This window comes from Epargyreus clarus, unplaced genomic scaffold (assembly GCF_041222505.1).
Source record: "Epargyreus clarus isolate Ecla_fem2 unplaced genomic scaffold, WU_Ecla_fem_2.2 ptg000005l, whole genome shotgun sequence".
Classification (NCBI taxonomy): Eukaryota; Metazoa; Arthropoda; class Insecta; order Lepidoptera; family Hesperiidae; genus Epargyreus; species Epargyreus clarus.
In genome coordinates this window covers 8,173,613-8,197,573 of record NW_027332213.1, presented here as the reverse complement: position 1 = coordinate 8,197,573, position 23,961 = coordinate 8,173,613, and the positions used below count along the sequence as shown (strand labels likewise).

At 33.7% G+C, this 23,961-nt stretch overlaps 1 protein-coding gene and 1 long non-coding RNA gene across 3 annotated transcripts in view; both read left to right on the top strand.

Moving 5' to 3' along the window:
• The window catches only part of LOC140758027 (peroxidase-like), a 105,091-nt gene that overhangs the window by 29,157 nt on the left and 51,973 nt on the right, over positions 1-23,961 (top strand). The window lies entirely within an intron of this gene.
• LOC140758026 (uncharacterized) lies at positions 17,173-18,330 on the top strand. Its single transcript, XR_012104043.1, has 2 exons — positions 17,173-17,383; positions 17,650-18,330. It is a non-coding gene; the product is annotated as an uncharacterized LOC140758026 (long non-coding RNA).

Genomic DNA, 23,961 nt, shown 5'->3' with positions numbered 1-23,961 from the left:
TTGTGTTTAAAAATCTTGAAAAATCTGAGGCTGTGCTTCATGGTGATCATGGCGATGCTTCATGGCCCTCGAAAGGCGCCGCTCCAGGATGCTCCTATCGTCGTCTCCGGAGTTCGTATCGACGTGAGGCAATTGCGGACGTATCTGAGATTCATTCTGAATAGCCGGTGAAATGTTGGACCCCGCTTTGGATGGATCCCTCAGCGCCTAAGATCGGCGGCGACCTTGGGTAGATTTTCATGTGAAGCAGCCTACGTGATGGCGGGAAGTTTGCCCTGGGATTTGGGAGCGAAGACTTTTGCGTCGCTACGTTAGTGGTGCGAGGAAGCACACCGATACTGCCCGCCTGCCCATGCGACAGGAATTGGAGAGACACAGAGCTTAGCTGCGCCAATGGGTTACCGAGACGTGGAACTCAAGGTTGGTGCGTCCTAGCGCCGTCCTGAGGACTATTGAGGCAATTCGTCCGTTATTGAAGTAGTGCTTAGGTAAGCGCGAGGGCGTCCTGTCTTTCCGTCGGACACACATACTCTAGGTATATGGTTGTTTCTGGAATTATCTGTGCCGGATCGGGCGGGTGTCAATGGCCAGGTGCCATCACTGTAACAAGTGTCTGGTTGCCAGGTCGTGAACGTAATGCTAACGTTTTCTCGTGACCCGCCTCTGAACGTCCAGAGGAACGCCGCGGAGATTTAGTTGATAAGAGTCTGACATACCCCTTCTCCCTCTCTTCCCCCGATCCCCCGATCTTCTGATCTGATATAAAATAATCCTCATGGATGCCCTCATGGAAGCCTCCACGTTAAAAAAATGGGTAGAAGCAATAATTTTAAGTATATCTACTTAGCCCTTTTTCCCTTTAATCGCGTATTTTTTTACATTTTTTTTATATTCTAAACAAAGACTGTAATTATAATATTTAATTTATACCTAAAATACTACTACTGTCACAGAGCAGGGACTTAAATTCTCGGAGCGCGACAACGCTGTAACCCGTGCTGTGTTTAAATGTTCTGATAGTGAAATTAGTGTAATAGGCGCAGTACAATAAAACGAACGATCTTTACAGGGTTACTGCATTTTAAGGTCGAAAAAAACATTTCATTGATTTTTTCTACGCTGTAAATGAATTTAAAATGCTCTTAGAGCTACGAGTGTTAGGTCATTCAACACAAAAAAAAAATCTGATTCCAAATATGTATATAACGTATTTCCAGATTTTTTGGCGTAACAGCAATAACGCATTCCTGGGTCGATATGCACTATTTTATGTAATATTTCAAGTTGCTGTATATTTTTGAACGCCTTATAATATATGACGCGTATGTACTAATAGACTACACATTTTGGTAAAAAAATATTTTAGTATTGCCATACAAAAAATAACAAGTTTTATAAATAGGTATTTTTGTATGTAATATTTCAAGTTATTGTCTCCTTATGTTTTTTTAAACGTATGGCTTATAGACAAAAAAATCAGGTCCCAAATTCTTGGTATTTTGCAAATATTAACTCATATCCTTTACAAACGGCCCCAAAAATTAACAAATTTTCAATAAATATATAAAAACAAGAATTGTAAAAAATCTTGCACGCAAAACTAAACAAGACATTTCCCCGCGAGCTGCTTGCAGCTCGCGCACCCACGCGATACCTAGTTTCTTTATAATGCTCTTTCTTATTATGTTTCTGTGTAGGTACACAAATAGATAAATAAAAATATATAAAATAAATGATATTAATAAAATATTAATAAATTAATAGCCCTTCCTCAGTTTTTTATTTAAAACGATCAACCACCAGCATAAAAATTCTATGTCATAAATAAAAATCTATAAAAAATATATATTTCGTCATGATATTAATAAAGAAATAACGCAAGCGTCACTTACTGTCAAGGAATCTTATGAAATACATAAAACATTAAAATGATTAATGACTATGTTCAATAATTATTTCTCACGGAAATGAAATGGCATTAATTGTCTATATACAGTAAAATCGCAAATCATTTTACTATACATAACTATACTAAACGAAGGTAGTACAAAAACAAATATAAAACCATTTAGTAATAGGTATAAACATACTTTGAACATTACATAAGAATATAACAAGACTATTATATAATACTTATAGTAGATATAATACGAGATCACTTAATTTGTCTCTGTTCACTTGTATATGACAGATAATTAAGACGATGACATTCCACGGTTGAGAAGCATTGTACTTATGAAACGAGCACAATGGAAGTGCACAGTACCGTTACAAGTAAAGCATTGTTTAAATATAGTACAAGACAGGATCAATAAAGTATGGCGTAACTCTTGCAAACGAAGTCAATTATGGGAAAAAAGAGCGCGAATTTCCGATTCGATTGTTTCAAACTATTGTTATATCCGGTCATTCAATGATACAATCTTACTTACAACTTATTTCAACACCAGGGCGCATTACAAAATTTATAAAACAGTAATATATAAACAATTTAATTTATATAAAAACATATTTACAATACCTATATTATAACTATAATTATGTACATATATACAAAAAAGGGGAATAAAAACAATAATGGCTATAAATAAAACAAACCATCCAAAATAGCCGTGTGAGGCATGGCGATATATTAGATTTCTGAAAAATATTTAGTATGTAGAGCGTCGCGGGGTTCACCTATTTCTGTTCCTTTGTATCTTATATTTTTCGGGTTTTTCTTTTCTGTTATAGTTGGTGGATTTTTTATCATTAGGTGGTTGCTACGAGCATTAAGTAAAGACGCGATTACATCATATACAGAATGCGATCTCTCGATCGCCTTTCGAACCTTTTCGAGGACATTAGGGAGACAAGGTCACGTTGACTTAATTACAAAATGACATGATTCATTCGAGAGGAAAATACTCGCGATTTTATTTATATTGAAGACGATTTTGCTTTGTCTATTTATGTTGATGAATAGTCGGTATTTCCAAACTAAAACCTCATAACTCTTTTACCTGAATGATAAATTATTTTGACAGTCGCTAAATTGTTAAGGAAAATAATTAAAAAATATCAGATTGAGTGTATTGGTAAAAATAATGTTTTATTGAGAAAATATGTTGCATGATGAACTCACATAACATATCGTCACTATTAAAAAAGTGTTGCAAGCTCTGTGGGAAAAATGTAATAAAAATCGCATGCGCAGGTCACATTTTAGTACTATGGGGTTGTGAGAAACTGCTACTTTCAAACTATTATATTATTAACATAGATTAGTAAAGATTACTCACTCCTAACTAGAAAATGTACCCAGTTTTGAGAATTGAAATAGTTGCGTAAAAAAGTTTTGCCACGTCTCCGTGGTAAAATATACCTAAAATATTTGAAATTAAAATAAATTGAATTATTTATTTATTATGTAAATTCATGTAAATTACGCAGTATTAGTTATTTATTCGTAAATTTTCTCTAAAAATGTTTTTATTTGTCAAGAATTCAAAAAAAGAACTTACGATAGTAAGCCATTTGTGGCATCATTCAATTTCAAGGCGGCGAAGTATCTTTATTAATCTATGATTATTAATGAAATTTTATTATGGTTTATAAATCTTGTAGTTGTGTAAAAGGTGTTTGAACTATTCCAGAAATGTAAAGTTGTAGGCACGTCACTTTTTAAATGTTAATCTTTGCAAATTATTATTTTTATCTGACATCAACTATTTAGAGGTCATTGAACCCAATAATTATAAAAAAAATCAGTCTAACGACTGCAATTAGTTTCACTTAAGACGGTAAATTAAAACAAGAAATAATTTGACCTCTTTATAATAGGTACTATCATTCAATAAAAAGTCTATTGTCTTTCCTATTACTACTACAATACTACAATCACTAATACATAATATAAAAAAATCAGTCTAACGAATGCAATTAGTTACATTTAAGTCGGTAAATTAACACGAGAAATAATTTGACCCCTATATAATAGAAACTACCATTCAATAGAATCATTCATATTGGAGGTGGTAGAACCCTTTGTGTGTCGACTCCGGCGGGACCACCGCCACACCTATTTCTACGTAATAACAGCAGTGTTGCGCGCTGCTGTGTTTCGATTGAAGGGTGTGGTAAGGGAGACATACTTTTCCGAGGCGTTTCAGCTTAGTCCTCAGGGGTAGCGGCGCATCTGTGGCCGACCTCAGGTAGGAAATTCTAATCCTATCTGGAGTTGATTACAGATGTCCATGGGCGGCAGTAGCCACTTACCATCAGGACTGCATGCTCGTCTGCTATTCCTATATTATAAAAAAGGTCCCGTATTACCGTAGTAGTATATCGTAGTAGTATTAATAGTACTACTACGATCACTAATACGTAATAGTATTTCACGTGCGTGGTTGCTTTGGTTATTATCAAACTTCTGATTTAACTTAGTCACGCACGATTGATTATTTATTGACTTGTTGATATGTATGTAGCTACTGCTTCACTTACTATCTCATTAATTGGATCGAGATTCTGCAACGGAGCAAGACAGTTCTCGTAACTATACTGTTGTTGCCGGAAGAATATGTTCTGAGGTGCAACTGGGTGTATCAAATTTCCACAGTTTTTTTATAAATCTTTCAATAATTCCATTCACGGGTACTAAGGCAAATATAGTGCTATTACTTATCTGCAGCGGGTAATCTTTTTCAAGTGTAGTCTCATTCTTTGGCATGCTGTTGTTTAAAATGTGAGAATGACATAGGCTAAATTAATTTCCTTTTCCGATAATGATTTTAAGCAGTAGTTATTTTTTCACCAGGTGTTCAATTTTATCTTTCAGCTCACGGGATTCCACACTAAGATTTTCTGTATCGTGATTGCCATTTTAAATAAAGATAAGTGCACAAGTACTCATAATACAACTTAAATTTATCATTGACATGTCCACTTAGCTGATCGCACCCAATGATTGTACCCATAACAGCTCCCTGCTTACAAAAGTATTATGGTAATCGCTTTCTCAGATAGTTTCATAGTTTAGTTAACATTACAGTTTTAACTAGTTTTAATCCAAATACTATTTCACATTTGAATCAATAACTAAAAGATTACTCCGGGCAACTAAAAGTTCGAAAGTACTGACAACGCCATGACATTTGAATTCAGGTTATAAATGACCATGCTTTGATGAGTTTTGTTTAAGCTGAAACCAATTCACCGACCTTGCATCAATCATTCAACCGTCATAACAATACAGTTTACAATTCAGTGATTAACAAGTCATCGCGTGCATTGTAATGTTTTTCTTGAAAGGCTGAATAAGCCATAAGGTTTAATTCAATCAGCGGAACACATTTTTCCTGCGTAAAAATTATTATTTAAAACCACTCTAACAAAGTCAAGGTAACGTTTTAATAGGCTTTTTATACATAGTCGTAATGATTTATCATTGTTTGGCATTTTTTGTATGAGTTCATATTATTATTGCCTATTTGTATTTATTGTCGTATAAGTAGTTTGTTTTTATTTAAAAGAATTAAGTGGCAACTGCAGCACATTTAAAATCAGTATCTAACTTATTAGGTAGGTACTACCTTATTAGTAGGTAGATCGATTCTATAGCATAAGCATTTAAACCCAAAATGGATCTATCACTTTTTAAACTTCAACATAATACTACGTCTGTATCTGTTATCAATTTCAAATTGAACTGTTATTTCTTCTACCTCAGTCATATCCCATACTTACATATATACCCCTCAGGACTAAAGGGAATTTCATATTTAAGTCTACTTCATCATATAAAAATATTGTGTGACAACGTTATAAAACAAAAATGGGTATAAGTATCCAGTCCTGCGCCACACCGGTTATCTATAGTGCATTAATTATAACATTTACAACCTAGTTTTTTAGGATTTAGAGCCTTGAACTCAGCGTATACTCAGCGTATATATTATAACTGCATGAATAGTTTATTTTCAGCGCTCTAAATTGTAATTAACTTGCAATGACATAGATTAGAGAATGTTGTCGCTGAAATGCAATGTTAAGAATATAAATAGTAGGTACATATTTTTGTCTTTATCATTTCAATGTTGGTCTAATTTGTATGCTCAAGGCGAGTAAAAAATTATAATTTATCCTGAGGATATACTTTTACTTCAAAATATTTATACGTTGAAAAAACAGAATGCAAATCAGTTAGTATGTAATTATGTATTTCAATCGCAATATCTTACTCGTTTAATAGATTGTATTGATTAATGATTGTATAAGTGCTTTAAAAAAGAAAAGTAAATATTATTTTGGTAGAACTACTTTCATTATTATTACACTAGAACCACGTAACCTTATGAAAGTTGTTCTTAATACAATATAAGCTAGTAATATCTCAATTAAAATGTGTTTTATATAGATTGCAATGTGCGCACCATAATATTAATTCATAACTTAGGGTGCTAATACATGAGCGACAGTTTATGTCGAAGACTGTTGTTAGCGACTGGCGACCGACTACGGTCGATGGCGTTCGTATGTTACCTCCCTAAGTTTAAATAAATGCTAATATAAAATATAAATAAATGATAATATTAGCTAAAATATAATACCTAAAGAACATTATATGATTAAAGCGTGGAAAGTGTTTGGAGATAAATGATCGCTCAGTCCGTGATTTTTTTTTAATTCTGCACATTTTCTAATGAAATCATTAACTTACATATACAGACTTACGGAAGTTTTTTATTTGAACTTAAATATATTTTTAAAAAGCTTTAAGTAATTAGAACTGAAGCATTAACCAATTAAATGTTTATTACAGCTTAAAGAATACTGTTTACGAACTTTCAGGATCGTAGGGGGCCAGTTTATTACACGTTCAGTGATTGCATTGAAGAATGATCTTGCTTGGTCATAAAACATGGGTGGTAATAAAATCAGCCGTGTGGGATTTTCAGATTAACACTCGTTGCAATATTTACGAAGGCTTCTTACAATGTTTTATATGTATTAAGTAAGAAAGAGTAAACGGTCTTGCTAGTTAATTTGATGTAACATGAGATAGAAATAATTATGCAGATTACACTGAGTGAAAATTGTGGCATATAAAAGAAAATTATGAGTACCAAAAAATTGGGAGGGTAACGGACGACACAAATTTTCGGAATACAAATATGTATAAAATATGTCCGCACTATTGATAAAAAGTAAATTTATTCGGGATAAGCGATGTTTATGTAATTGGCACATTACATGATTTTTTTTTATAATATAGGAGTAGCAGACGAGCATGCAGTCCCAGGTGGACTGCATGGTAAGTGGCTACTGCCACCCATGGACATCTGTAATCAAACACAGATAGGATTAGACCCACCTTAGGTCGGCCACAGATGCGCCGCTACCCCTGAGGACTAAGCTGGAACGCCTCGAAAAAGTCTGTCTCCCTTACCACACCCTTCAAACCGGAACAGTGCAGTGCCTAACACTGCTGTTATTAGGTAGAAATAGGTGTGTTATTGATTGTGTCTTAACAGAAAGTAAATGTTGTTAGGTGTGATATTACGCAAATTTAGTGACAGTTGCAAGGATCCATTTTAATTTCTAGTGGTAAAAATAAAACAGCAAACCGGTCATAATACAGGTATGAATGCATGTTGCATCGAGCGACGAAATTATTCCCTCGTTCGGTAATGAAAGGCTTTGCGAATAATGATCCCACTGTAAACAGAATGCCGCCATAAGCCACGCTGAAATGAAAAGCTCTCCGAATTCAAAGCTCTGAATTATATTGAATCATGGTCAACTATTGGAAAATAGGTATTTGGCTAATAGCTTAATGTACAAATTAGTACTCAATGTTATTATCCGTTCAATGAAATACACATATTAAATAAAATCTGTATTTATCGGTATCGGCTAACCAATTTTAAAGGATTATTATGAATGATCAGAAATTCGAAGATTTTGATTATAAATTGCATTGCAAATGTATTATTACTGCAAAAGGCAGATTGCTTAAAAGTATGCCAAAACATATAAAAAGAGTCAGGCTATTTAAAATATACGAAAACATATATGTATATAAATTTTACATAAACTGTTATTGTAAGATAGTCTTAAGTGATTCGGAAACTGAGCGAGTGCGATAGTTATGTTGGCTCACCAACAATTCTGTTTCGCTGACAGCAAGAAGTGTAAATAGATGTTTGTAAATATATTTAATAATGGTTCCGTATGAGTTTAATAGCAAAATTTCTACCACGCATAACTCATCTATCAACTCGTCAGTTGGCGGTATTTGACTGCCAATGACTTCAGTTACAGACCAAATGCAGTTTGCATTTCACATACTGTCGTCCACTAAGACAATTTGGTTAACGAATTCGGCTAAAGGAATATGGCCAACGCATTTGGCGATTCACCTAATGTAAACGGACCTAAGCCTTTACATCTTTTATACTAGTTACTTGATACATAAAAATCTTTTGCAATTCTAGTCACGAAACAGAAATCAAACGACAAATTCTATGAGGAATGAAGCGGAGCGATGGGGAGAGATATAAATCTTAATTTAAATAATTTGGACGTTGTGTATAAAAGTTCAGTTTTATCTCCGTTTTTTCAATTCGTTGATTTGGACCTTTTTATGTAAAACGTGTCATTTACATAATAGCAATCCGGAGATAAGTCTTGTCTAATATAAGGAAACATTTCCATCTTCGACAGTATTAGAGTATTTGTCGTGTCGGTTGGGTCATTAATCTTTAGTTTAATGTTGATGTAGATGAAGTCGTCAACCTGGTAATGTCCTTTTATTGGGCACGGGTTTTCTCTTAGGGTGAGTTAGGTAAAGGTCGTAGTTCAAGACGCTGATCACGTGCGTAATGGTAGGTTTCGTACACTTTTAAGATTTTTAAAAATTCTCAGGCGTCTATGATATTTTGCTTTACCTTTAAAGTCGGTAATATAATAATTATTTTCTTACACTCGCATAACTTAGATAAAGTTTGCCTTGGGTTCGTATCTCGGACGTCTAGATTAAGAAACTGAACTTCAGACCACTTCTTTGTGCCTGTTAGTTGATATTTATCTTAGTTAAAATATAAACTGTTAGTACTGTATACAATTGATGCAGTTGAACGTTCAAGAGACTGTCTGCAGACAATTACGTTTGCAGACAAATGACGTTGTCTGGCTTACAGCGGTAAATTTTGGCTCGTACTGTACACGATGGCTGTTATTTTTACAGCTTCAATAAGTACATTACAAATTACAATACATTACAAATTACAATACATAACTTTTGGTTAACCCATCGCCTATTAAGATTGGCAGACGAATTTTTTTTGTAATATAGGAGTAGCAGACGAACACGAAGTTCACCGAATGATAAGTGACTACTACCGTCCATGGATATCTGTAATCAGCTACAGATAGATTCTTACCTAAGGTCGGCCACCAATACGCCGCTACTCCCGAGGACTAAGCTGGAATGCCTCAAAAAAGTATGTCTCTCTTAGCACACCCTTCAAACCTGAACCTAGCAGTTTCTTTGGTTTATTTTTTATATTTAACATTTATGTAAAACTTATTCCTCAGACGTCGAGGACGTCTTAAAGACTAGACAGGGATCTTCGTATAATATTAAGAATTATTAACATATCGTCATAGTCATAGAACAAAGGCGGATGTGACAAAGATGCGAAATTCACTTTTATCAGATAAAAATCTATGTATTTTAGTTAATTAATCAGTCAGTATAACGACGAACTTGAAATGCGCGCATAGTAAAATGACGTTTGTGAATAACTTGAAATGGCTATCCTGTAAAGTATTTGTTAAATCCGACTATGTTATGTTTATGTTATTATTCTACAACTATGACGATATATCATTTATATATTCATAGGTTTTAACCACAGGACGTTCGTTAGATTTCACACTTGTTAATTTGCTACATCTATTACATAAAAATAAATGGGATAACAACTTTCCAAGGTTGGTGTGACCGTGGCAGAGACCATCAATTTTTATGTTTATGCATTCAAACAAGTTGCTTCGCATTTGCATACGATGAGACTCCGTCAAGACAAGTTTGCAATCTCGTTTAATTAACCTAAATGGTTTTGCACTGCTTGCTTACACATAATTATGGTTCGTTTATTGTTTCACGTTGATAATTATATGTAATATAATTAAGAGGTTAACTTAGGTAAGCGTTGAATAATAAACGTTGATTACGCATTACAATTTATCAAATAATTATATTTATATGCATGAACTTGCTTCGTAAAATACTAATAATAATGAAGAGAGAACAAGATTAATGTCGACGTTGCATCAGTGGCTTAGCTGGGGATGTAAATTATAGGCGACATTTCTTACTTATTATTAGGATACTACCCTTTAATAACCCTTTTTCATAAAGGATAGATCAGTGCCAATTAATTGTAACATATATCGTTTAATTTATTTCTGCCAGTTTAAATCGAACTGGGAGAAATTCTAGTCTTATTAGAGCCTAATTAAAACGGGAGAACCATAGTCGCGTGCTATAATAGTTTAACCAGTGAAGCCGGGAATCACCGCTGTTTATCATAAACTAAACAAGTTTTAAGATCGAATGGGCTGTGATATATAATATCTATTTATGAATCATAACGATCTCTATAATCATATTATGAGACTTCCTTAAGACAAGTTCATGCCAGTTGCATTTAATTAATTTAAACGGTGACGACTATCTTACTTGTTTAATAGGTACAGGTTATTATTTATACCCTGTTATGTTATTGTACAAATACATTGTTGACACCTATCTTTTTCTTTTACTAGATTTCACAATATTGTTTGCTTAAGATATTTTGAGCTGTTAAAGGTAGTATTTTTTATAATTTTTATAGAGTAATTTAGTATAACGTTAGGCAAATTTAATTTAATAATTTAAAAATAAACAAATCTCTGTTAAATATTCTTAAGTTTTGAAAAGCGGACTTGTGGAATCGTCACCACACTTGAAAGTGCGTTTTGGTGACAGCAGTAGATTATACTTAATAAAAAAAGTTTTAAGACTGGCAATTCAAACCTTATCAGTGGAATATTTCATCCTGATCAACCCATTACTGTCCCACTGCTGGGCACGGGTTTCCCCTCAGAATGAGAAGGATTAGGCCGTAGTCCACCGCGCAGGCCAAGTGCGTATTGGTAGACTTCACATACCTTTGAGATTTTTTTTTTTATAAATCTCTCAGATATGCAGGTTTCCTCACGATGTTTTCCTTCACCGTTTAAGCAAGTGATAATTTATTTCTAATACGCACATAAATTTGAAAATCAGAGGTGCGTGCCTGGGATTTGAACCTCGGACCCCTCGATCGAGAGGCCGCGTTTCTTAACCACTAGGCTATCACTGCTTTCATTTGCACTGCTTGCATCACTGCTATCAATATTTTCATAATTCATATTAATTACTCCTTATTTCAACGTCGTGGAACATTTCACTTTTAAGATGAAACAATTGAAATGCCCATTTTATTTTATCCCAATCCCTTATTAATAAATTTAACAGAGATTTCAGACACTTCGGATTGAAGTAAACGGAAAACAGCTTTGTGCTCAACAATTAACGTACGTTATTTAACCCGCAAAATTAATTTCTCACATCGAAACCACAAACATATTCCATATGTTTTTATAGTCCAGGATTCGATTGCATAAGAGCTCGGATCACCTGTTTTTTTATCAAATTAATTAAATTTGATACATAATTTAAATATTAATAGATGAATTGGTTTATACTGAGAGCCTTTTCAAAATATCGTAAGTATCAACATTTTTAGTTTATTTTAAACAATTTTGAAGAGAAATTAAATAATCTTTGGTGCTTACTTGTCGATATATTTTGGTAGGTAGACAATTCTACTTATTTACCTTTATCTTTATGGCTTAATTATATTTCTCTAATATTCTTATATCTTTTTGTTTGCATTTTTTTTTCTAGAAAAACAAATTAAAAGAAAAGAAGCTTTCCACAATACTACGAGAACTCTACTTTGGGTAGACACAAAGACTAATACACAAATTCAGACTAAAAATAGAAATCTAAATCTTTTATGTGTATTTCGACTGATTTAACTTGGAACTATCTAATCGTAGAATCTGTCTAAAAGGTATAAAAGACTTAAAAATAACGTTGTCGGATCTTGTACTATTATAAAATGTTTCATGACAACTTTTCTCTTTTCCTCGAAGTTACCAACACATTAGAGTAAATGTATGAAAACATCAACTTCCAGGAAAATTGTAATTATACTTTCTGTGGTTTCAAAATTCAAATGTTGTAACGTTTACAATTTCTCTTTGTTATTATATTCCATATCTTAATATATTGTGTTTATTTGACAAAGTATACTCTATACAACGTTTATTTAAGTAAGTGTACTGTAAACAATAAGTTTCTTTACAATCTAAGATATACGGAGATAATATTCTGTGCATTCTGTATTTTTCATTTCCTAAAAATCGCTTAGGCGTATTTGAATATTCACCACTTATTTCAGTAATAAAAATGACTCAATTACGATTTTTTTGACAGAAATGGACCTCTCAGGGACCCTTCATTATCATTAGAGACCCTCGTTTATTAGATGCAAATTATTCATTACATTTCTCTGTCAGTAGGGTGTCATTAAATTGGATTTTATGCGAAATAAATTAAATGTGATTTCAATAAATACATTTAGGGCGTTTATCATGTTGCACGAGTTTATACGCGCATTATATTATGGGAACCTACACACATTAATAACACGGTCCAATCTCTTGAACGATAGGATGTAAAGATGTTGATGGTGGTGGAACTCCTGGTTCGACTACTGCGGTACCGCCGCCACACCTATTTCTGCCTAACAATAGCAGCGTTAAGCGCTGTGTTCAAGTTTGAAGGGGGTTGTAAGGGAGATATACTTTGCCAAGGCCCTTTGGAGTACAAAAGTACGGAGTGAAACTCCTGTATTACCAAAATCTTAGATGTGCTTAATTACGCATATAAAATGTATTTCTCACATCCACAACAATAAAATAAATAAGGAGCTTGTAAAACACATATATGCAAGGATTTTTTATACGCGTCACTCAAAAGTCTTACACATAATCAGGCTATAAATAAAGTTTTGTATTCCATTATACGAATAATTTGCATCCAGATCAATTTAATGTTGCGCCTCGTATTACCGAATACCGTATGTAATCAGTCCGGACATAACGCGCTGATGCGTGTAAGTAATCATTATTGCTTAAATCACGCCATTCTTATAACTAGACATGCTTTGACGGAACCGGAAGCAACGTAATGGGCGCAGTCTATCGTAAGATTGTTTATTAACTCCATTCTTAACAACGTTACATAGTTGACACAGATTTGGTAACAATGTGGTATCAATTAAATTGAGTTTTGATCATATTGTCGTGTCAATTAAATTGAGATTTGATAATAATGTTATATCAACTGAACTGCGATTTAAAATTTGGAATTGATTAGGTCTTTGTCAGAAATAATTGATAGAATTGACGAATCGCTTGGAAAAGCGGTTTTTGTGCCGGACTGTAGCGTTGGTTCCGGGTTCGGTTCCCGGATAGGCTGAAACCTAGCGGTGGATGTATTTACAATGCTAACAACACTGAGTTTCCTAATATGGGGCTTTGAATAATATAGGAACTGTTGTAGTGGAATACAATTATTGAATGACTTTTAGAATTATAATATGTGCGGAAATTTTATATTATTCCAATTCGTTATTATGATTCATTTCCTATTTTAATTAACTGTTACTTTAAGTCACTTTACTTTTTTACTGTTGTTTTTAAGTCACTTTTATATAACTATACCGAACAACATAAATAAATTATTACGCATATACTACGATTTGAAATATACATTATGTATATCACAGTCAACATTAGCGAACCAATATAGCTGTAATTAACCCCAGATAGGATTAGATATTTCTACCTGAGGTCGACCACAGATGCGCCGCTATCCCTGAGGACTAAGCTGGAACGCCTAGGAATAGTATATCTCCCATACCACACCCTTCAAAATAGAACACAGCAACGCCTAACACTGCTGTTAGGCCGAAATAGGTGTGGCGGTGGTGCCGCCGGAGTCGAACCACAAAGGCTTCTACCACCTTCCAAAAGCTGAATACCATTCAGGAAGTTACGCTGTAATTGAACAGATAATTAAGCTAGGTGGTTGCAAAATAGATACTGGTCCTTAGGAGTGCCAATAAAGTAACTAATGATTTTATTTTATAACAAATTTAAATTTTAACTTCTTAATTAATAAGTATAATTTGTACTACAAGGTATGTAAGTTTTTAAACCACCGATCCCTATTAGTTCTCGCATCTAATTATATATAAAAACTTTATGCGTAAACTTAATACTCGTACGTCAAAGATAAATAGTGGCTTTTCCATTAAGAGATCAAATTTGCAAATAATTTAAACGGTTCGGACTTTTTGAGTACTACTTTTTTGAATACCTGTTATCAGTTTCATAATACAATTGCCAACAGCTCATAAAATATAGTATTATTTATTATGTTATCATTTAGGTATGTATTATAGCATGTGCATAGCAGGTTATTAACCTTAGTGATATGAATTTTAGTCTGCACGGTTCGGAATTAAAATCATACTCATGCATTTACTTTTGAAGTTGTGTTATTACTTAATAACACTCTTAAATTGTATCTGTTGTCTGTATGTTTTCATACCACGCTTGAGGGGTCGCCATAATGAGTAAGGTACGGCGAAGTTAAGGTTATGAGATTCTTCGACTCACATTGGATCAGGATTACGAACTTTGCTCAAATTATAGCCAAAAACAGATAGCTATAATATTTTTTTAAATACATGCACTCTACCTAAGTAAGTGATTTTTGCCGCTCATGGATATTTGTTATGATACCTGCATAGGTTGGAGAGGAATTTACACTTGGTTGAAGGCAAATACTTCGGCAACCCTGAGGACTAAGTTGGTATGCCCTTGTGAAATTGTCTCTCCCTCAACACACTCTTCAAACCAGAATACATGGTTGAAGATTTGGCGGTAGTTCCTCGGAATTGAATCGTGAAGGGCTCTAATACTTTGAAATCGATAAATCGTTATTTTTATGTAATGGTTTATGTTATTTTTATGTTTTATGTAATACTGCAATTAAAGTGTAAATACTTAGTTTATCTACGTCTTGTTAATCAAAGCGTGACATAATGACAAACTACAATTACTGCAGTAACAACTCTAGTTTGCGACTAATATCTTAGATTGCACATATTTATATAAGAACTTAGGTAACGTCGATATAGGTTCGTCTCTTAAGAAATTGCGTGTAATTAATGTTGATGAAGCTTGAAGCCGCGTGCATTAACGATTATGTTTTACATTCTAATTATCTTTTAATAGCGACTTTTGTTTAGCATTAATTAGTTATTATGCTTGATTATTTATAGACTTATAGATAAGCAGTGATAGCCTAGTGGTTAAGAAACGCGGCCTCTCGATCGAGGGGTCCGATGTTCAAATCCCAGGCACGCACTTCTGATTTTCAAATTTATGTGCGTATTAGAAATTAATTATCACTTACTTAAACGGTGAAGGAAAACATCGTGAGGAAACCTGCATATCTGAGAGATTTATAAAAAAAAATCTTAAAGGTATGTGAAGTCTACCAATACGCACTTGGCCAGCGCGGTGGACTATGGCCTAATCCTTCTCATTCTGAGAGGAGACCCGTGCCCAGCAGTGGGACAGTAATGGGTTGATGATAACAATAATAATATAATAATTTATAGACTCGGATTCAGCTGTGTGGTTTCTGTGTAACACGTATTTTGTAGTCAAAATATGTTTTTTAGACATTTATTGATGAGGAATACGATTATGACGAGTTTCTTATGATGGTATTCGTATATAATTTAGTTCCATAACGATTTTGAAGATACATTAAAACATTTTTTTTAATAATTTGTGTTTAAATTCTATTTCATAAATTGTAGTGAACGAAATTGATCAATTAATTATAATATTCCAAAGGTATTTCGATGATTAATTAAAATATAATCCAATAAAATAATCTAAAAAACAAATTGTTTACCTTGTATAAAAAACAATCAGACAGAGAAATCATGCCGTATCTCGTACTTTACTGGTAGCTTATTTCTATTATGGGTAAATAAGTACAATGGTGATATGTTAATGTATGAAATTTATTCAATATTGTCGCGGGAATGTGCCACACACATGCTACATTTTAGATCATTTAAATTATATGACTTAATTCGTCACTCGACACATCACTTTAGTAAACAAAATATATTTTTTGACTTTGTCTATAATTATAGTTAATGTATTTTTATTTTATCTTGCGTCGACTTTTGGTGGTTTAGGCTTTTGAAATTAGTTAGTTCTGATTATGGTTCAACTTATACTTATACCCAGTTTTTTCTCCATCTGTACTATTTTTGTTTTGACGTAGATTCGTTATACTTGACTTACTTGCAATCGACATCTCGCAACCTATAATTAATGTTTAAACATATCTAACTATTTTTTATTTTTAACTCGTTACCGATTAATAAAGTAATATTACGACATTACGAATGTAGTTAACATTAACCTTAATTAAATATATTTTTCAATATTAAGAAACTTTATTTGGTTTGAATCACCGAGCGGAATTATAAAGCAATTATGTAATTAAGATCGGCTTCACTCCAATAACTCTTGTTGTGGCTGCTACCGTGACATTGAAAACCTCTAGAGATAGTCAAAACATTTCAAATAATGTTATAATTATACCGGGAATTTTAATTGTGTTTAAATTTAATATCAGACGAGAATAACCCACAACACTTTAAAAAGATAATATATACTTATTCCGAAATAATAGTAGTAGTATTAATTAAAACTTAATCAAACTAAATTATTTGAAAGGTAAACCAGTATAGTACCGTGTAAATCCAATACACTGTATCTTAAGATACAGTGTTTTTGGTTAACAAAGCCCATTCGATTTCCTTTAGCCTGTTTTATCGTACCACATTCATATATTTTTTACTTTGTATGGAATGTTCTGAGATACGACTACGCTAAACACACTGTATTTATTTCAAAATACAGTTATAATATCCCTTTACACCCGAGATGATATGAGCGTGAGTTTCACTTTAAAAAAAATCCCACGTGATAGCTTCTTATTTTTCGAAACGCAACCGATGCCGATCGATCGTGAGGAGAGTATCGCACGTGCTACCGGCTAAGTGAGCGGGGTCCAGGCGGTCAGTTGTGCTAGGGACTCGTCCAAAGATGGCAGATTTTTTCGACCCGCGCACTGTCACAGGTATATAATTATTTTTGGTATTAAATGTTTAGTATCTATTATTAATTATAGCTAATTTGAAAGCTAAAAGAACACTAAATACGTGGAATTTAGTAGTTTATTCGATTAACTTGCAATTTAGATACAATTAGGTTGCAAATTTCAACTGTTACGATCGTGTGCCTACGGTTGTTGGTGCAGAATAACGTTTGATGAAAATGCTTTTATTGCTATTACCAGTTATGTGTAAGTTTCGTCAATATCAATTTTGTTTGTTTCAATTTTAGGGGTACATTTAAATGACGATCAGATCTTGCCAGTGCGGGGTGAGGAGAAATGTATCGGACATTGAAGATCTTCATGAAAGTGAAGAGCTTCAACCAAATAGATTAGAAGAGTTTCAATTTGAATAATTGTTCCCTGAAACAGATCCAGAAGCACATGCAGACCCTCAAATAGAAACTGACCTAGAATTGGATCTGGAACTTGAGCCTGAACCTCAACCATCTACTTTAAAATCATCCCTAGAAATTTCTCGTCGCCGAGCATCTTCACGTCCAACACATTGAAAAATAGCTTGGAAAAGAATACGTTTTCTGTCTTGAAAAGGTCTACACATCCCTACCAACATCTCCAGTAAAGTTTCCAAAGAAATATTTTTCTTAATATTTTAATTATGAGGCTCTTGATATGTAACCAGATGCACAAATTTATATTATCTAAGAAGAACCGGTCGAAAACTTAATTTAATTGCAATAGATATGGCTAAAGTTTTCTCCATCTGCATTATCATTGGATGTATTCCCTAGCCAAGAATACCTACGCCTTGGAGACCTGGATTTAAGACGGAGGCAATAACGGAAGAAAGAAGAATGTTGATTTTCATAGAATTACGTAGTTTAGGTTTAATTGCCAAGACAGATTTTTTATAAAGACTAATGAAAATAAAGACAGTGATGTTAAATATCTCCAAATTGTTTTAATCTTCTAATAATTTTTGATAAAAAACTAATTTTTTTTGCAATTTTCACGATCGTGAGTGTGACAGTTCCCACCGGAGACTCACGATCGTGCGGGTCGATTTCTGGATTACGTATAAACTCTGGATTTTTTTTAGTATTTTTTGTGGATCCCTTAAGCTATATAAAAAGCCGTAATAAACGTTTTGATTCGGAAATTGCGAAAAAAAATCTTCGGGTGTAAAGGGATATAACAAAACACGGCAACTTAAAATACGGTGTACTGCCAAAATAATTTTCGCGCGTTGCAAGTTACAGTGTTTTGTCAAAGCAGAGAACGCTTGCTCGCGCGTTGCGGGTGCGCCAATCAGGAGCGAGAACCGGCGCGATCTTAATGGTTATTGGATGATTAGGCAGAGAACGAACGGGCGACGGCCGGGAACGAGGATCAGCTGTTAATATCATTGTTTCGACGCCGTGTCGTGATTGAAACTTTTCATTTGTTTACGTAGTAATTGGTGAATTAATGTGTGCTATAAGTTATAATAATGAGTGGTTACCGTAATAAACTGCTGATAAAGTTATCCCAAAACAATTTGCAACATTATAACAATACTAATTGTGCTACAATGGCGTCTCAGCTAATGGATACAAGTATGGACTGTCATGTTATCAGTCCTTTGATACCATTAAGTCAGTCTGAATACAATTTGTGTGAAGAAATAGGTGAAGGGAACTACACACTTTTAGATGTCGTTACGTCTTCAATGCCGCAGGATGATTGCTTGCAAGCCTCAACGTCGGATCCCAATAAATTGAATTCAGCCAGCCATTCAGTACTGCAAGTAAGTTTTGATGATGTTCCTGTCACAAACATAGACCATAGGCAAGATACACCACCACCTAGAGAACCAATTACATTTTTAATAAATAAAATTGACATTCATGACGAATTAGACCTTATACACCCAAAAAAGAAGGTAAAAAGATTGAGAAACCCTACAGACATTCTAGCATTTCAGAAAAATAAGCACCCAATAAAACCACCTTGCAGTAACTGTGTTAAGTTATGTACTAAACACATAGATGAGTTAAAAAGAGAAGCAATACATGAACAGTTTTGGAATATGGACAGACAACGACGTCGCGATTTCTTGTCTAGACAGGTGGAAAAGTTACCAACTGCTCTCAAAACTGCTGGTCCTAACTCGAGAAGACGTAACACTTTAGTCTGGAGGCTTGATGAAAAAATTGTGTGTAAAAAGTTTTTCCTCAGCACATTGGGTTATACAAATGACGAAGCAGTTCAAGCGGTTTTGAAAGCAAACACCACATCTCAAAATTTAGATCCAAAAATAGGAGCTGCGCCAGATCCTCGAGGGCGTCACCCATCTTCAACAGCATTTTCCGCGTCGTATCAAGAAAAAATGAAGAACTTTATCTTGAAATACAAGCCTATTTATTCTCACTACAATATCCAACATGCACCTAATCGTCGTTATCTGCCAATAGGGGTTACATTTTCCTCTATTTTCCAAGATTTTAAAAATTATTGTGAAGAAGAATCTATGGACCAGTGTAGTTGGTCTCATTTCCATAAAATGATTAAAGAAATGAACATTTCTACTGCAGAGCCAGTGCATGACTTATGTACAAAATGTAAAAATTACGAATTGGCGCATAAGTTGATGCCACTTCCTTGTAATTGTGATGACTGTATTGATTGGGCTCAGCACTTAGAGAACAAAAGGAAATCGAGAAGAGACTTACATTTGGTCGAAGAACGGTGCGAAAAGAGCGGAAAGAAGGAGTCAGTTTACACAGTAGATATGCAAAAAGCCATACAGATGCCATTGCTAACAACTAAAGAGTTTTATTTTTCACGCAAACTCGTGCTTTTTAACGAAACTTTTGTCCCCCCAGGAAAAAACAAAACTGCAGTTTGTATTCTTTGGCACGAAGGTGAAAGTGGCATACAATGTGGCTACAACCTATGTTTTTTTTCTGAGAAATTACTGTCGTGATCAAAAACATGTTTATTTTTTTCTTGACAACTGCAACGCACAGAATAAAAACAAAGTTCTTATCTCGGCGTTAGTACGATTAATCAATGATAATATGACAGAAATTGATACAGTGACGTTAGAGTATTTTGAGAGTGGTCACACCTTCATGGCTGCAGACACTGTACATGCAGCTATCACAAAAAAATTTAAAAAGACTGCAGAAATTTACGACTTCGACGATTTTGTACACAACATAAAGACGTCGCGAAAAAACATGGAAGTGGCTGTACTTACTCATAAAGATATGATAGTCTTTTCAAATGATTCGAAGCCAGCATTCCCCAAAGGTTTTAATATCCAAAACCTGAAAGTTATTCAATTTAGAAGGGGGCATGTTTCTATGTTTGCTAAGAATGATTATGATGGAGAATTTAAAGAAATACATTTCTTGAAAAGAAAGGATGCACAAAACCTTTCATTAGAAATTGCAAATTGCAAAACCGATCTATTCCATTCATTACCAAGAGAAAGTGAACCCAGGGGCATAAGTGAAATAAAGAAAAGAGAATTATTACAACTGTGCAAGTCTATGCCTCCAACAAGATCAGTATTTTATGAAAATCTGGTGATATCATCAGAGCCGGACCTTGACGAACTCAACAATTAACCAAACTATTAATATTTACTAAAATAATAAATTGATTATTACTTCTATAATTTTCCAATGTTTTCCTGTCGCTATATTAATTTTGTTTTTTAATTACGTACCTTCATAGTGCTAAACTGTCTTATTATTTAATTTTAGCTATTTTAGAGTTCTTACATAAACAATTATTTTGTTGCTATAACAGTCAAAAGAGTTTATTTTATTTATTTTGTTTATTTAGAAGGATTAAGTGTTAAGTTTTCTACGTATTTTCAAGTTCCTATACGAAACTGTGAGACTGATTCAGTTTGTTGCCTTAACAATTAAAATGTTTTTTTTTATAGTTGTTTTATTGAATAATGTAGGGTACATTTTGTAAGTTAGTAATATGTTTAACTTTTTTGAAAAATATACAACTGTGTACCTACTAATAAACTCGATATTTTATTTTTCAATACATATGATGTGCTCCTTTTAATAAAAATCCGACTGTAACTTCCTATGATATATTTCTAGGCCCCGTTTTATAAATTCAATATACTGTAATTCGTAAATACAGTGTATTGTCGTAACAATTTATTCATTCGCTTCTGACGAGTATTATGGCAATACAAGTTATTGTCAATTATTTGCTGTGTATATTATATTTGTGTATGACACTTACTGGGCTGGATAACTTATAAAATTACCTTTAGTTTGATACCTAACAATAAATACTTTTCAAAGTACATTTTGGAGTAATCTGTAAAAAACAGATAAAAACATTTTTGCGCTAGTTTCTTAAAATTAGTGTCATGTAGTTACAGTGTATTGGATTCACACGGTACTATAGTTCAAACATATATTGAAGGGGATACAACCCTCTGTAGTTCGACGTCGGCGGCACCATCGCCACACCAATTTCTGCCTAATAACAGCAATGTTAAGCGCTGCTTGGTTTGAAGGGCGTGGTAAGGGAGACTTACTTTTCCGAGGCATTCCAGCTTAGTCCTTATGGGTAGCGGCGCGTCTGTGGCCGAGCTCAGGTAGGAAACTAATCTTATCTGAGGTTGATTACAGATGTCTATGGGCGGTAGTAACCACTAACCATTAGGTGGACTGCATGCTCGTCGGATTATTTGTACCGTGTTTTTGCCTTTAAGTGTGTGGGTTATACATATTCATAGACGGCTATTCGGCCATCAAGTGGACTACGTGCTCGTTGGCCTCTTTTGTAAACAGACAAGATAAAAATACATAAACATTGAATAAATGTGGTTTTAAAATAAAACGAACAAAACAAGAAATAGGTATTCAATGTTTGTGAAGATAATTTACTTCATGTCACAATGTTGTGTTTCGAAGTCTTATCTCTGTATCGACTGAAGCGACTGAATCATTACAATACCATTTTCACGGTTCACTGGAAAAGATTTTTATCAACGGTGATGTCTTTATAATTTATTTGTTTCTACGCGACGACATTTTTCATTCAATACAACATTGCAAAGAAAATAATAGAAGCATCTAAAATTAATCGAATATGTTCTTTCAATTCTCAATTTTTATTGCTGAAAGGAAATCAAGAAATTATTGTACTTTTGTAGCAAAAACTGTTCGCAATAAAATACTTAATTTAAAGTACACTATTTGTAATGTATCTTTTTGTAGTTATGCTTTTTACTATTTTTACCCAAAACTAAGGTTAATGTTTTCAGGATAATGTATGATATTCTGATTCTTTGGCACCTATTAGGTCTCTTTGAATTTGTCTAAATTGTGAGAGTTATCTAGGCTACACAAGTTTCCTTTTCAGTTGTTTATTTTTAAGCAGCTGGGTTCCTTATTTTTACTAGTTGAGTAACAAAGAACAATTTGTAAACTTAAAATATTCTTGAAGGGCCTCACGCCAGCGAATACGGTAAAGAGTCCTTATCTTTCAGTTGTATTATAAAAACGATGTCTAGTCTGACAGACAACAGAAACTCTCCAAGCGTAAAATAGGCACAGAAAAAGAAACCACTATTATCCTAATCAAACAGAAGCTTAACAAATAGAATATTAAGGCGACTTGTCCGTGACATGAAAGAAAAAAGGACCGTGAAATAGGCTCATTCTTATTCGGGACTATATCGAAACCCGACTATTTAAGTTCGGCCACTTGGAAATAATATTCTCTTCCGTTTTTAGAGGAAATAATACTTACGTTAAAACAAAGCAACCACTTTACGGACATTTGCATTATTAAAAAAGAAATTTCGCGTAAGCCCGGTAGAAGGACCGACGGTCGCGGACGCCGCGCCGCGAGGACACTCGTGTTATTTCTGCGTGTGCCAGGCTTTGATTAGTGCCAAATCAGATATAAGTTTTAAGAGGCAATTAAGTTTATTTTTTACTATTAATGTTATTCCTGTAAGTAAACTGGTAAGGAATGGTTATTGCACTGGCTTTTCACACATTTTACAGTAGGGTAGTGTCTTTGTGGACAGAGATAAAATGAAAAAGAACCATAGGTACAAAAATGAAACATCGTGAAAACAAAAAAAATCTGTAACGAAAATATGATATGTTATACTTCCACATTTTCTTAATACGAGATTAATATCGAAATTGTTGTAGGCGTTTTGTTTCATATACAATTCTATTATTATCATAAAGTTATGCAAATTTAAATACTAGAGGTAGCCGCGTAGCACAGCGAATAAAGTTATTTCGTGTAATCACTTCAATTTACTTTTGTATCTTGTAATAGCAAGTGCCCGAAATGAGTTTTCTTTTCATATATAACATGTTTTGAACTATTTGCTTTACCCTAGCGTCGGTTCATATCATACATGTTTTTAATTATTCATAACATTTACAGAATTCTATATACGCGTTTTATGATACTCGAGTTTTATGGTATCCATTGTTTAATTTGTGTCAGAGTAGAGTAAGATTTAAAATTATATAAACGGATAAAGACAAAATAATTCAATATATTTTCCTTTTGTCAATCGATCGTTTTAT